Consider the following 15923-nt stretch of genomic DNA (forward strand, 5'->3'; position numbering starts at 1 on the left):
CCCATTCCTCATTCCTTACGGCGTAATAGCATTTCATCATCATCATATATCATAATTCGTTCAGCCATTCCACAATTGAGGGGCATCTCTTTAGTTAGTTGGAGACGTTTAAAAGGCAGTTGTATATATAAGATTGAAGGTCAAAAGAAACATGGGGATAGGGAACTGTGAAGATTGGATTTAGCTATCTCCTGATTGTAACAATGAAGATACTTGGCTCTTCCTATATTGGGAAGATTGAATTGTAATACAGTCTATTTTTAGATTTTAATCTACAAAAAGATGGTAACTCAGTATTTGAAGTATATTTACCCATTTTCACTGAAAAAAAAAAACAAACAAACGTGTTACGTAACCAAAAAAAATGTATAATCTAACCAAAGAAGGTATAAACTAAAGAATGGGCAGTCCTGGAGAGGAGCGTCTGCTGTGATTGGTAGATGTGAAATTTAGGGGAGGTGACATAAGAGAAAAAGATCTTTAAAAAGAGGACCAGAAGCCAGAAGAGATAGTTGATTCAAGTTAGACTGAAGAACTCTCACTTGGAGGAGAGATTGAAAGATGGACACTCAGACTTGGCTGTGGAACTGGACCCTGGGAGGAGCTCATACAGGAGACCTCAGATTGTTTTCCTTTTAGACGGTCACCTTTGGTGAGTGAAAGGCTGACTTAGTACTCTGCCTTTCTCAAAGGTGTAAACCTCCAAGAAAGGCCCATCATCTTGAGACTTTTTTCCTTGATTAGGGCCCTCGAATTTCTACCTGGCTCAGAGGAAACTGGAGTTGTCTCTCTCCCTCTCTCATTCCTTAATATCTTCCCTCTATTGTAAATAAAACTACCACAAATTACATTTTACTTTAGTAATTCATCTTGGGATTTAGAAATTAAATCCTTGGCAACCATCAATTTTAATATGTCAGTCCAACCACAATTAAATTTAACAGAACATAGATTGAGAATCATCAGTATAAGGATGGTAATTAAATCCACAGGAACTAATAAGATTATCAAGTGAAAGATTATAGAGGGATAGGAGAAGAGGACCGAGGACAGAGTCCTGTTAGATACCTGTAGTTAGAGGGCATGACCTGGAAGAAGTTCTAGCAAAGAAGCCAGAGAAGAGATTAAATAGGCAGGAGAATTTGAAGAGAGCAGTGCCCTGAAAAACCTAGAAAGAAGAGAATATTAAGCAGTAAAGGGTGGGGGGCACGTAGGTGGTTCAGTGGATAGAGGGCCAGACGATGGGAAGTCCTGGTTTCAAATCTGGTCTCAGACACTTCCTAACTGTGTCACTCTGGGCAACTTAGCCCTTACCACTCTTCTGCCTTGGAACCAATACAGTATTGATTCTAGGACAGAAGGTAAGATTTGTTTATTTTTTTAAAGGGAGAGTGTGACTTTCAGTGAAGTCAAAGAGAATGAGAACTGAGAAAAAAGCTATTGGTTATGGCAACTAAGAGATTATTAGTAATTTAAAAGAGAACAGTTTCAGTGGAATGATAAAGTCAGAAGCCTGATTGTAAGAGGTTACTATGAGAATGAGAAAGAAAGTGGAGGCTCTGTCATAAAATATCTTTTCAAGGAGTTTAGCAACAAGGAGCAGAAGATATAAAAATGATAGTAAAGATGAAAGGATCAAGTAAGGGTATTTTTTTTCAGAATGGAGGAGACACAGGCATATTTGTAGACAGTTGGAAATAAGCTAGTGGAGATGGAAGGATTAGAAATGAGTGGCAGAATGGGAGATACAGAGGTGGCAGTTTGTTGGAGGAGAGAGCATGGAATGGGATTTCTCAAACAAGTAGAAGATTGGCTTTGGTAAGGAGTAAGGTTATTTCATCATGTGAAGCAAGGGCGAAGGAGGAAATAGTGGCAGAAGGCACCCAAGTGAAAGGAGATGAGGAAGAGGGGAGAAGATGGAGCTCATAGAAAATGACCTTAGATTTTTCTGTAAAATATGAAACAAAGATCTCAGTTGAGCAAGTGGAGGGACAGGGAGTCATGGGACGTTTGAGGAAGGATAGAAAGGTTTGTAAGAGCCTTTGTGGAAAGTGGGATAGTGAGCTGATAACAGAAGGTACAGTATGTTTGCCTAGAAGCCACAAGGGTCCAGTTGAGATTATGTAATATAAATGTGTAGGGGACCAAGTCAGAACATATATAAAATGCGTTGGTACTGGCACAGGTTTTTTTTGCAAATAATCATGATTTTTCTTCAGTCTATGTCATTATCTTTTGTGACCTATGTCTATTACACAAAGCTTTGTGATTCAATTCCTTTAGTTAAATTTTGCCAAAATAAAAGAATTTCCAGGACATTTCTGTGTGCTATGGCACACAATAGGACAAAATATTTGTTCTTTTTATTTATTTTTTATTTTTTTAAATTTTATTTGGTCAATTTCAAACATTATTCCTTGGTTACAAAAATCATATTCTATTCCTCCACCTCCCCCCTTGCCCTTCCTGTTGCTAACTTGCAATTCCACTGGGTAATGTATAGGACAAAATATTTGAAAGCAGGATTGAACCATAAAATCTGGTATCACTGTGTCTTTCCTTCTTTCTTTCTTTCTTTCTTTCTTTCTTTCTTTCTTTCTTTCTTTCTTTCTTTCTTTCTTTCTTTCTTTCTTTCTTTCTTTCTTTCTTTCTTTCTTTCTTTCTTTCTTTCTTTCTTTCTTTCTTTCTTTCTTTCTTTCTTTCTTTCTTTCTTTCTTTCTTTCTTTCTTTCTTTCTTTCTTTCTTTCTTTCTTTCTTTCTTTCTTTCTTTCTTTCTTTCTTTCTTTCTTTCTTTCTTTCTTTCTTTCTTTCTTTCTTTCTTTCTTTCTTTCTTTCTTTCTTTCTTTCTTTCTTTCTTTCTTTCTTTCTTTCTTTCTTTCTTTCTTTCTTTCTTTCTTTCTTTCTTTCTTTCCTTCTTTCTTTCCTTCTTTCTTTCTTTCTTTCTTTCTTTCCTTCTTGAAAAAAGGAATTCTAAGTAGCAAATTGTATCATCATTAGATGTTTATTTTTGTACCATTCATTAGAAACAACATTGTAAATACAAATAGGCAGCATTGATCATGCTTTCAAATAAAATATAGCTATTTTTACTATAGACATTATAGTAATAACCTGCATTTAGATTACCCACCATCCCCCTCATTTCAGTTGTCCATTGCGATTTCCCAGACAATAAGTTTGATCAATGAGTTGATCAACTGAGTTGATCAACGAGAGTGCAAACTTCTCCCTAGAGATCATAAATAGTTGCCCCCTACTTTCCAATCTGTGAGGGTTCCAAGGCACTGGAAGAGATGTTTAGTAGAAATTTGGACTTTGCTTCTCTGTTCATCAGTCTTTCATGCTATCTTATACAAGCATGCCTTTGAGAACAGGGAAGGGTTCAGAAAGGATTGTTGTTTTTTTTTTTTTAATTTAACCGTTACCTTATGACTTAGTATTAATTCTAAGAAAGCAGTTTCTCTTAAATTTATGATTTTAGAAAGTTTCCTGGGACACTGAGAGACACAACCAGTATATGTTATAAGCAATACTTGAACTCAGTTTGTCTGGACTCTGAGACCTCTTTGTACTTATACCAGTGACTTGAAAAAATAAATAAAATAAATCCTTACCTTCCATCTTAGAATCTATGTATTGTTCCAAGGCAGAAGATAGGCAATGGGGGTTAAGTGACTTGCCCAGGGTCACATAGCTGAGAAGTGTTTGAGGCCAGATTTGAACCCTGGATCTCCCGTCTCTAGGTTTGGCTCTCAATTCACTGCATCATCTAGCTGTTCCTCCTCTTGCCAAGTCATTTTAAAAAATTGTGATATTTGCTTTATTGTGGTGCTCTGGAACCAAACCTACCATATCTTTGAGGTGTTCCTGCATTAGTTTTCTTGCTCTTTCTCCATACACAGAGGTCACTAGGTTCTCGCCAGTTATTTTTTAAAGAAAAGATGATCTACTGTCTGACCAGTATTGCTCAGGCATACTTACCATTAGACATAAACTAAACTTTGGAATAATCTTAGATTAGTCACTGAACCTCTCTGAGCCTTCATTTCCTCTTCTTTCAAATGAAGGGACTGGAATGGATAACCTCTCCATCTCTTCACTTTTAGATCTCTGAGTTTTCTTACATCTTCCCCCCCCTCCCCACTTCTTCACTGGCAGCCTCAGAAACCAAGTGGAGTGTTTCACCCATGGGAAGGCAGGCAGTGGAAGCACCTCCAAACAAACATTCTAGAAGGAACCCTGGAACATCTTTTTCCTCTTGACTGTCTAGACAAAGACTGAAGCACACTTTAAAGGAAGCTGATTACATGACAGCTGATAAACAAGACATTCTGGGATGCTTCCAAGATAACAAGGTGCTGCTATGTAGGATGTGGTTTGGCTCCCTTGGTTCCACCTCTGGTCCCTAGATGGAACCAGCTAAACAGAAACATTTCTTTCTATTAGTTGTTCTTTTTCCCTTGGCCAAATTGTCCCTTCATGCTATGTTCCACGTTTTTGGCTCTTGTAATCTGAGTCTTCCACATCCATTGCCTTTGTCGTTGTAACAGCTACATGCTGGGATGAAGAACTGAGCTACAGAAGGGAATTACTTCTCCACCCTCCAGCCTATAATAGCTAGCAATTGCATAACCCTTTAAGATTTCAGAGCACTTAAAAATATCTCATTTGGTCCTCACAAGTGTGGTAGGTATGTGCTATTATTAGCTCCATATTAAAGATAGGGAAACTGAGGCAGACAGGAGCTAAACGTCTTGCCCAGGGCCACACAACAGGTAAGTGTTTGAGGCCAGATTTTAATTCATGAAGATGAATCTTTCTAATATCAGGGACAGTACTCTAACCTCTGTACCACCTAGCTTCCCCTAGGAGAGAATGTCAAGACATTTATCTTGATGCAGTTATAAAGGAGGTGGATCAGGACAGACCCAGATCAAATTGGGAATTTTTTCCCTATAGAACTAGATAAAATAATGTTTCCTAATCAACCTGAAAATATAATATAACAGCTGTTGGATAAAGAGATGCAGGGAAGTCCTGACGATTCATGGGCTTGGTGGCCTTTAAAATGCAACTTGGCCACAGTTTACAATCAGCTCTGGAGGTCACCATTTTTTCCTCTTTTCTGGTGCCTTTTCCAAAAGACAGACTTTTTTGACTGTGATCTGAGCAAGTGAGAGTCATTGTATATGAGGAAGGATATGCTCAGGTGTCCTTTTTTGGAATGAGACTCCATTTTGAGAGAGTGGAAATGATTGAATTTTTTTATTACTTCTTATTGTGTTTATAAATATTATTATTATTACGGTTACTATTTTTGATATTGGTTTTCCCTATCTTACCCAGGTAGGAAATACAGTCACTCACAGGCCCAATCCCATTTTTTATCTGAAGCTGGAAGTTGCTCCAATGGCTTCTCAGATAGCCTGGTTGACCATTGGTCTTGGGGGTTCACCATACTAGTGCCAAGAACATAATCAACTTAGCCCATTGTAGACCAGATCTCCTGAGTTCAAGTGCCCCACTAGTTTTAGCTTCCCTGGTAGCAGGAATTACAAGAATATGCTGCCACCACCACCATATTTAGCTACTTATTATTTTGGTGAATAGCAACATAGAGCAGTAAGTAGAAGACTGGCCTTGGATCCAGGAAGGCATAGGTTCCAGTCCCACCTCTGACATAGACTGGTTGAGCAGTCCCAGATAAGTCATTAACCTATCAGTATACTAAGCCAATGGTGACAAACTCAAATAGACATGGATCTCTGCTCATACATTGACTTAGAAAACCACCAATTAATATTACCTCTATTTTATTGTTTTTCATTTTGTTAAACATGTCCCAATTTCATTTTAATCTGATTAGTAGGTAGGTTTTTTTTTTAACTTTGCTTTCCATCCTTTGGATCAGTACTGTGAACTGGGGCACAGAAGAGCAGTAAGGGCTAGGCCAGTGATGGGCAACCTTTTGAGCTTGGTGTGTAAAAAATTTGCCAAAAAACCAAGCATAACTCAGGTGGTTTGTCACTTTGAGAAAAAAAAAACCCATAATTTTGTGATATTTATAGTTTAAATAGCAAAAATGTATAATTACAATTACAAAATAATTACAATATATAACTGTATTTAATAAACCCAAAACTAATTATTTAACTTACCTGCTTAGTGACTTCTTTGTTCATCTGTCAGTTTCTTTTGTTGGTCTGGATATTATTTACCTTGTGTGGGGTGCCATGAACTAAGATAAGTAAAGTGGAGGGGGGATTCTTTAACTAACCTGACTATTAGTGACTTTTTTGTTGCTGAATTTCATTGGCTAAATCTTCAATTGAAGGTTGGTATTTTGTACACTTCAAGCCCAAGCAAGCGCTACTAACGTCATCTGTCGATCTGTTTCTTTTGTTGGTTTTGATTAACTCTGAGAATAAGGTCTCTCAAAAGTACGTAGAGGGAAAAATTGCGAGTAAAGTCATTGCTATATTTTTCAGGGTACTAAAAGTGTCTGGTAATTGGTTCCAGCAGGCCCTCCTCTGTTGCATGTGGGCCAGAGCCCCACCCAGTCTTCCACCTGCTCTGCCCCTCCCTGCCCCTCCCAAGTCAGCTGGCCCAGGGGCACCACAAGTGTAGTGGCTGCTGCTCACCAGCCTTGGGGTCTGCTCAGCCTCTTCCCCCCGCCTCCTCCAGGACCCCACTGCACACTCCAGCTTCTCTCCCTTGGCCAGCATGTGGAGCAGCCCTCCCCCTTGGGTCGGGCAGGGACATGGCCATGGTCATGGCTGCTGTCATGTGGCTCCGGCTCCCAGGCCCTAAGGTGTGCTGAGCTCGCATGTGGCCACATGTCATGGAAGATGGCTACATGTGTCAGTGCTGACATGCATGTCATAGGTTCACGAAATGGAAGTGAAGTGACTTGCCCAGGGACACACAACTAGGAAGTGTCTGAGATCAAATTTGAACCCAGGACTTCCCTCCCCCCCTGGGTCTGGCTCTCAATCCACTGAGTCACCCAGCTATCCTTCATTAGTAGGTTTCTAGATTTAGGAGCAAAAGTTCAAATTCTTCTGCTTTTCAAACAAGGCCATCAGCAATTGGATACCATCTTACTGTCTTAATGTAGTTTGAGTGGGATATGGAATCCCAGAGTACAGTAGAAGGAGGAGGGATGAAACTGCAAATGGAGAATCCAGCTGGAGATGCAAGCTAGCAGAGAGAAGGAAATTAGTCACCCTACCAAGAATAGTCTTGGTATGACTTGGGAGGATGGAAACAGATCAGATCCTCTGCCAGCGGAGCCGGGCACCAACACTGGTAATGCCTGCTGGGTTTTTTAGAGGATTCTTGTCTGGGTTGAGCAGGATCAGGCATCATTGGGAGAGAACAGCTCATGTTTCTGAAACTGATGCTAATTCTGGTTGAGGTAGAACTTTTGGTGAATAGGTTGGCTAGCTGATATTCAAATAGTCCTATTTGTGGAAAGGGGGCTTTCAAGCCATTCTTGCAGGCTTTACTTTGGCTAGGGAATTTGGACTTCCCTGGCCTGTTCCTTGAGGAAGGCACTGAGGCTGCTGGGCCTCTCACTTCCTTTTCTTAGCTTTATCTCCAATTCTTGCATTTGTATGCTTTACATTCCAGGGAGACCTCAGTGCTCCAGGCTCCGGGCTCTGGGAATATGTCCTGCCTTCTTCTTCTCACCCTGTGCCTTCATATGAAATTGTCCCATATTGTACTTCCCTCTCCCTCTGCCTGGACACTTGGGATGTTGTCCTTCCTTCCTTTACCTAACTTTCTATTTTAAAAGCCCAACCCAAATGTCACCAACTCCAGGAAACCTCTCAATCTCCCACCTTGTCTATAACAGTCACCTCTACTTCTCATGTAGTCTTTCATTTTGTAATTTACTTTGGACATTTACTAGCTGTGTGACCCTGGACAAGTTGTTTAACCTTATTTGCCTCAGTTTCCTCATCTGTAAAATGATCTGGAAAAGAAAATGACAAACCAATCAAAGCTCCAAATGGAGTCACCAAAGGTTAGACATGACTGAAAATGGCTGAACAAGGAGTTTATCAAGTGTTAGCATGCTTTATACTGCAAGTATTTGTGTTATTGTTTTCTCTTTCCACTTGTCTCTGAAATTCAGGAGGCCAAGGGCCAATCTTATTTAAATTTTAATTTTATATCTTGCTAAGAACTTTGTTCAGGATTCTGTACACAGGAGATGCTTTTTTTTTTCTTCACTTAGTCTAGCATCTTAGCCATGTAACTAGGAAAATCACTTAATTTTTTAAAACCCTTACCTTCCGTCTTGGAGTGAATACTATGTATTGGTTCCAAGGCAGAAGAGTGGTAAGGGCTAGGCAATGGGGGTCAAGTGACTTGCCCAGGGTCACACAGCTGGGAAGTGTCTGAGGTCAGATTTGAACCTGGGACCTCCCATCTCTGGGCTTGGCTCTCAATCCATTGAGCTACCCAGCTGCCCCCAATCACTTAACCTTTTGAGCCTTAGTTTTCTTGCTTCTAAAATGGAGACAAAATTATTTGTCCTTTCTTAATCAGAGTTATTGTGAGGATTTTTACAATAATATTGATTAAAGAGCTAGGTGGCACAGTGGGTACTGTGCCAGACCTGAAATCAGGAAGATTCATTTTCCTGAGTTCAAATCTAGCCTGAGATATTTACTTACTATCTGTTTGACCCTGGGCGAGTCACTTAACTGTGCCTTAGTTTCCTCATCTGAAAAAGGAAATGGCAAACCACTCCAGTATCTCTGCCAAGAAAACCCTAAATGGGGTTACAAAGAGTCAGACACGACTGAACACAACTGAATGAAACAATGAAGACCAATGAAACAACCAACTAACCAATCAATCAATAGGCATTTATTAAACATCTGCTGTGTGCCAGGATCTGTGGTAGGTACTAGGGAGAAATAAATAAGTCTCTTTATTCAGTCTAATGGGAGAGACAACAAGGACCTACATAAACATAAGGAAAAGAAATGCAAATAAATGAAAGTAGTTAAATACAAGGAGTTTGAGAGGGAGGACACTCATGACTAAGAGGACAGGAAAAGTCTTCATGCAAAAAGCCATGCTTTGAGCTTTACTGGTTTAGTATTAGGGATACAGGACTTTTCAGAGGGTAGGGTGATTGAGAAGCAATGGAAGATGGGCAGAGAATCGGTGAAAGTATTGTGGGATGGTGCATGTTTTTAAAAAAACAAAACAAAAACAATCCTTATGTTCCATCTTAGAATTAGTAATCAGTACTGTGTATTAGTTCCAGAACAGAAGACCTATAAAGGCTAGGCAATAGGGTTAAGTGACTTGCCCAGGGTCACACAGCTAGGAAGTATCTGAGGTCACATTTGAATCCAGAACCTCCCATCTCTAGGTCTGGCTCCTGTTCCACTGAGTCACCTAGCTTCCTCCAGTAGACATTTTTCTAGGCCTAAAGCAGGAGTTCTTTTTTTCCCTTTTTTCTTGACAACCAGTGATTTATTCCTTAACCACTTCTTACACAATGAAAAAGAGGTACCATACCTAATAACTGTAGAATCTGATTATATTAGAGCAAAAGGTTAAATTTCTAGAATATACAAGAAATAATTTATTCAATGTCAGAAAGTTCTCTGGAACAATAGTGTTTAACTCAAATAGAAATGGGGCCATTAATCAGTGCACAAGGATGTCTGTAATCTCTATGTTGACTTAATTTTAAAATGTAATGTGATCTATGTTTTACTGTATTTTTATTTGTTTAGTTAAATATTTCCTAATTATATTTAAATCTGATTCTAGCCCTCCTTGAGAGGTGGCCCACAGATCACATGTTTGATAACTCTAAAGCAGGAGTTCTTAAATCTTTTGTGCTATGTTCCCCTTTGGGAGGCTGGTCAAATCTATGGTTCACTCCTCAGAATAATGTTTTTAAATGCATAAAATAAAACACATAAGATTACAAAGAAAATCAATTATACCAGAATTGTTATGAAAAAAATGTTACAAATAAGCTTTAGGATCCTAGATTAAGATTTCCTGTTCTAGGTATTTTTTTTTCTTTTTCTGAATCTTGGGACCTTGTCCTGAAGAGAGGGATGGGGATCTGGCCAAGACAATTTGGCTCATTTGCTGTAGCTTACCCTGGCCAGACGATATGCAGTGACCAGAGTCTGGGCATTAACCTAGAAATAGAAATCTACCTGGGGTGGGTTGGGAGGGGGAACAGAAAGGACAGATCAAAGGAGGAGGAGGAATCAGAAAGAGGATACTGAAAATGGAAGAGAGCCCAAAAAGAGAGTAGTGATATGGGCAAAGGGACTGATGGGTAGCAAGATGAGAAAATCCTCTCCAAGGGCTATATATAGTCTTTTAAAGTTCTGGCATAATGTGGAGTTTTTAAAGACATGCTAGAGAGTCACGGATCCCAGCGGTTCATTTATCATCTCTTATTAATCCATGGAAAATGACAGGAAATTTGTTAAAAAAAAAAAAGTCAGTGCTCTGAGAAAGTCCAGCAACTACTTCCTTTAGAATTAACGTTGACTGTGGCAGCCGAGGAGAGGGGCAGAAGGCAGCTATAGAACAGAAGGGAGGCTTTTGTCCCTGAATGAGACACCTAGTATAACAATTTCTAATGTGTGTGTATTTTTCTCTTTCTGTAATGCTCCATGCTGATGTAACTCATTTTTTTCCCTCTCAAAGAACTCTATCTTTATATAAATTATGTACAATTTATAGTCTCTTTAGTCTCAGAGTTTGATAAATGGAGCCAGATCCAAGCAGCCGTTGATAACAACAGACTCCAGACATGAAGAAAAAGTGGTTTTCCCTAATCATTTTTCATTATTTCAAGGTATGAATTTACTGATTATTTTATTAACCTCTGTAGGGTTTAAGGGAAGTTGTCTTTGTGGAAAGTAATAACCTAGTTTTTCCCCAACCCTTATGGCTCCAGTCATTCTTTATTATACAATGGCATCATAGGGATTGCATACCATAGCACATGTTTTCCTCCTTGGTTTCAGTTCTGTGTAACCAAGGCACATAACAGGCTCATGAGCACCAGCACTAAACCAATGTAGAAAGGCAAAAAAACAAAACAAAACAATTAACAGTGAGAATCAGAGGTGCAGGGCCAGAAGGCACCTCTGGGGTTAGCTAGTCTAACCCTTTCATTTCATAGATGAGGAACCTGAGGTCTAGGGAAGTTAAGGGGCTTGTTCAAGATCACAAAAAGAATAACAGGCAGAGACAAGATTTGGACTCCAGAACTGAGTTCAACCTGATTGATTTATATGCTGTTGATAAAGTCTGGGTGATCTCAAAGATCCCTTGTAGCTTCAAGAGTCTTTAATTCTTTGAATTTACAAAAAGAATTTTCTCCTGGTTTGCTAAAAGCCATTGAGAAAACCCTTTTTATGTGAGCACTTATTGAAAATCTTCCTAAATTATTTCAGTACCTGATGAAGGATCCTATCTACCACATTGATACAATTAACTCAAGATGTGGAGTAAGACACATTTTTAAACATGGCGGATGTAGGATTTTGCTTTGCTTGACTGAATAATTGTTATAAGGACTCGGATTTCCCACCTTTCCTTCATTCCTTCGTTCCATCCCTCCTTCCCTCCTTCCTTCCCTCCTTCCATCCTTCTTCTCAGTCTCTCTCCTTCTGTCTCTCTCTCCCCTCCCCCTGCCCTCTCTTTTCCCCTCTTTCTTTTTTTTTAAGTTTTGGAAATTTTTATTTAATTAATTAAGAATACTTTTCCATGGTTACAAAATTCTTGTTCTTTCCCTCCCCTACCTCCACCTCCCTCCCATAGCCAACACACAATCCCACTGGGTTTTACATGTGTCGTTGATCAAGAACTATTTCCACATTATTGATATGTGCACTAGCATGATCATTTAGTCTATATCCCAAATCATATCCCCATCAATACATGTGATCAAGGAGTTTTTTTAAATTCTGTGTTTCTACTCCCACAATTTTTTTTCTGGATGTGGATAGCGTTCTTTCTCATATGTTTCTCAGAATTGTCCTAGATCATTCATTGCATTGCTGCTAGTAGAGAAGTCCATTACATTCAATTGTGCCACAGTGTATCAGTCTCTGTGTACAATGTTTTCCTGGTTCTGCTCCTTTCACTCTGTATCAATTCCTGGAAGTCTTTCCAGTTCACATGGAATTCCTCCAGTTCATTATTCCTTTCAGCACAATAGTATTCCATCACCAATAGATACCATTCTCCCCTCATTTTCCAATTTTTTTGCCACCACAAAGAGCGCAGCTATGAATATTTTGGTACAAGTCTATTATCTTTTTGGGGTAGAAACCCAGCAGTGCTATGGCTGAATGAATCCCTCTTCCGTTTTTGTTAATTTTGAAGAATGGGAGGGTGAGAGGAGATAGGGATTTAATAATTTTTTTTTAAGTTTTTTAATTAAGAACAAAGGGAAAGCTAGAAAGGCAAGATAGCTATGAAAACTACAAGGTGAACTTATTTTATATTTAAAAAGAAAAGCAAACTGCACATAATAGAGGTCTTTTTTGATCTTTTTTGATCCAGTTATGTATGTAGTATATGTGGAAATGCTCAGGAAGACCTGAATTCAAATCCAGCCTCAGAGGCATAAAAATATGACCTTGGGTAAATCACTTAAACTCTCTCCATTTCAGTTTCAGTTTTCTCATCTGTAAAACAGGCATAATAATGCATCCACTTCACAGGTTTGTTATATATCTTATCTTTGCAAAACTAAAGGAGCTATGTAGATGCTATCAATCATTAATAATAACTATTACAATCAATATATATTATTAATATAGAACTATTATTAATTAATATGCACAATTACAAAAAATCAGTAAGCATTACTAATACATTAATAATGAATGCATACTATTATCAATGAGCTATTGATAATAAAATTAAATAAGTACATTAATAGATTAAATTTTAATAAATTAATAATTAATATATAGACTGTTGGCTTCTTTTCTTGGTATTTGCCTCTTTGTTAGTGGAGTCCAGAAGAAAGAGCATGCTAGTCCATTATGGCATTTTCTAGCTGAGTAACCTTAAGTAAGTCTCTTTTCTAGGCTCAATTTCCCCATCATTCTCATAATAAATATTGATAATAATTATTTTCATGCACATACCAAGGGGATGTTGTTAAAGAAGCATTTTTCAAATTTAAAAATGTTTCATAAATGTAAGTGGTTTATTTTTAAAATCAAGACATTTGAGGGAGTTCCTTAATTATGTTGATGAGAATTTGAATATTTGAAAGGGATGAAGAAATTATGGAGAGAAGGGGCTAGGGACACCGCAAGGTAAGGTGGACAGAGTACTGAGGCTGGCGTGGAGGACCTGCGTTTGAGTCCTGGATCTGTCATTTACAAGCTATGCGATCCTGGAAAATACATTTAATCGCTCAGGGCCTCAGTTTACCTATATGAAAAACAAGAGGGTTGGATGATAAGATGATCTTTTGTACTCTCTGGCTGAGTATGATTCTATGTACCTTGTTTTAATTTAGTTATTTTGTTTTCTACTGAGAAACCATACCTCTAAAGTGACTCCCTGATTCCCAGTGGAATATGGATCAGCTATACAATTTGTGTGTCAGATAGAAGTGTGGGGAGAGTGAAGAATATTGCTTTTATGTACCACCTTGGGTCCTCCAGAGAATGGTAGTATCCCAACAGATGCCTGAAAACACCTGGAATGTACATGAAGCATTGTGCCAAATGGAGACTGGAATGGGGCTAGTGTGCTCAGGAAAGACTAGTATCTCTGGCTCACCAAGCCTTTCTCAGGGCTGCTCATCCTCCTTTGGGATCCACCTTTCACCCAACTTTCAACTGTGGCTCCAAGAAACTGTAGCACATGCAGCTGCCACTCCCTCATAAACTGTCTTGAAAGGTAGGCTAAACCAGGTTGAGGGTAATGGATAAGCCTCAAACCTGCTGGTAAGTTGGGGGGTGGGGATATCTATTCCAAGCAGGTGAAGACTTCCCCTGGCAGAATGGGGAAGTGAAAACAATTTGTTCCAACATCTATCAAGGCATCAAAGAAACCAAAGCCATCCATTGCATCCCGAGTTATCCCCAGTCATACAGACTTTGGTCTTGTCACTGGATTTGGATGATTCTGGAAGAGAGAGTGAGTCTGACAACTTATGCAACTCTGCCTCACTTAAATCTAATTTATTATGCAGGATATATCGCCACTGATGCCATTTTGGTCTTCTTCAAGTAAGAAGGACAAAATCCAACCAACCAACCAGCCTCAAATGCAATTATAGCAATTTTCCACCTCACACATCATGAGGTACTTCCATGGCCTCAAAAGTGGCAGTATATTGTAAGTTATAAATAGACAGAGTCCTAAACTTGGAGTCAAGAAGACCAGAGTTAAATCCTCCTTTTAACACTTACTTGTTGATGGAGAATTGGAGGGGAACACTTTGAGGCCATTCAGTTTAACTCTCTTATTTTACAGATGAGGAAACTGAGGGTTAGAGAGGTTCAGTGACTTGCTAGAGGTCACCCAGTTTGGAAGAAGTTAAAAGCAGAATTTGAATCTAGGCTCTCTGATTCCAAAGCTAGTGTTCTTTTCACCTACCATGCTCCCTCCACGTCACATTTTTGAGACTCAGTTTCCTCATCTGTATAAATAATAATAATAAATTAATTAAGAAATAATATCTGTATGTTAAGCAGTGCTTCAACTTAAAAGCACCATGTAAATGTGCTTTAAAATCCCCAAGAGGGAGTGAGACTCCAAGTCTGGGAGCCATGGCCCCCCCAACAGACTAGACTTTACCCTGAAACAGGTCTGCGGCTGTCAGACACGAAGAACAGGCAAAGGAGAAGAAGGCACCTAGAAAGTGACCCCAAGGATGATACGATTCAATTCACTAAGACATTTATTCTGCAGAGCACTGCTTACACGGCCCCAGGGGAAAGGGAGTGAAGGGGTTGGGATGATATGGGAGAGGAAAGTTTCATTCTTTTCTCTGGTCCTAGGATAGTTTTTCCCTCAAGAAATGCAGAAGGAAGAAGAGAAAGGGGATCTATATATTTTTAAATGCCTTGTTATCTCCGGTAAATTATTAATGGAGGCAGCAAGGTAACTTTCACTTATCACTTACTCTCCTTGAAAGGTAATCTAAGTGAAACAGGCCACATCAAAAAGACACATTTTTAGAACTAAACTGAGTTCAGCACTGTGCCAGCCTGAGGGGGTACGGATGAGAGGTTACACGGCCCCTGCCTTTGAGGGCGTTTGTCTTCTAACTCCCTACATCCTGATTCTTGAGTCTTCTCTCTCCCGACGTTTCCCTCCACTGGCCTCTTTGCCGCCCCTCGCACTTTATTCCTAACACCCACAATCCTGTGGGTAGGAAATCTCCCCGCCCAAGAACTATGCGCTTTCTCACCTAGAGGTCTAGAGGACCCTTGCGTCTAACCAGTCCCTAATGAAATTCTACGCATCCTTCCAGAACTAGCTCAAATGCCACCTCCTCCTTGGAGTCTCCCCTCATCCCTTTAAGTTTTATTTATAAAATTTTCTCTCCTAAGATCTATGGGAGCATTTTGAAATGGACGTACTCATCGCAATTTCTCATGAGAGGATAAAACGGTTGATCAGAAAGACTTGGAAGCGGAAGACAGACCAGAGTCTACTTCCTGATTATACTAAGAATAGAACTTTGAGCAAATGGAATTCTCCAAATCTGAGTTCACAGAACAGTAGATTCCAAGCTGGAAGAGACCTCAGCAGTCACCTCATCCGTCATTTGATACATGGGGATACTCCGACCCAGAACGCTAAAGGTCGCAGAGGTAGTCAAGTAAGAGATCTGAGCTTTGGACCCAGGCATTCTGATGCTAATTGTAATGGTCTTCCCT

The sequence above is a fragment of the Monodelphis domestica genome, chromosome 3 (assembly GCF_027887165.1).
Source record: "Monodelphis domestica isolate mMonDom1 chromosome 3, mMonDom1.pri, whole genome shotgun sequence".
NCBI classification, from domain to species: Eukaryota; Metazoa; Chordata; class Mammalia; order Didelphimorphia; family Didelphidae; genus Monodelphis; species Monodelphis domestica.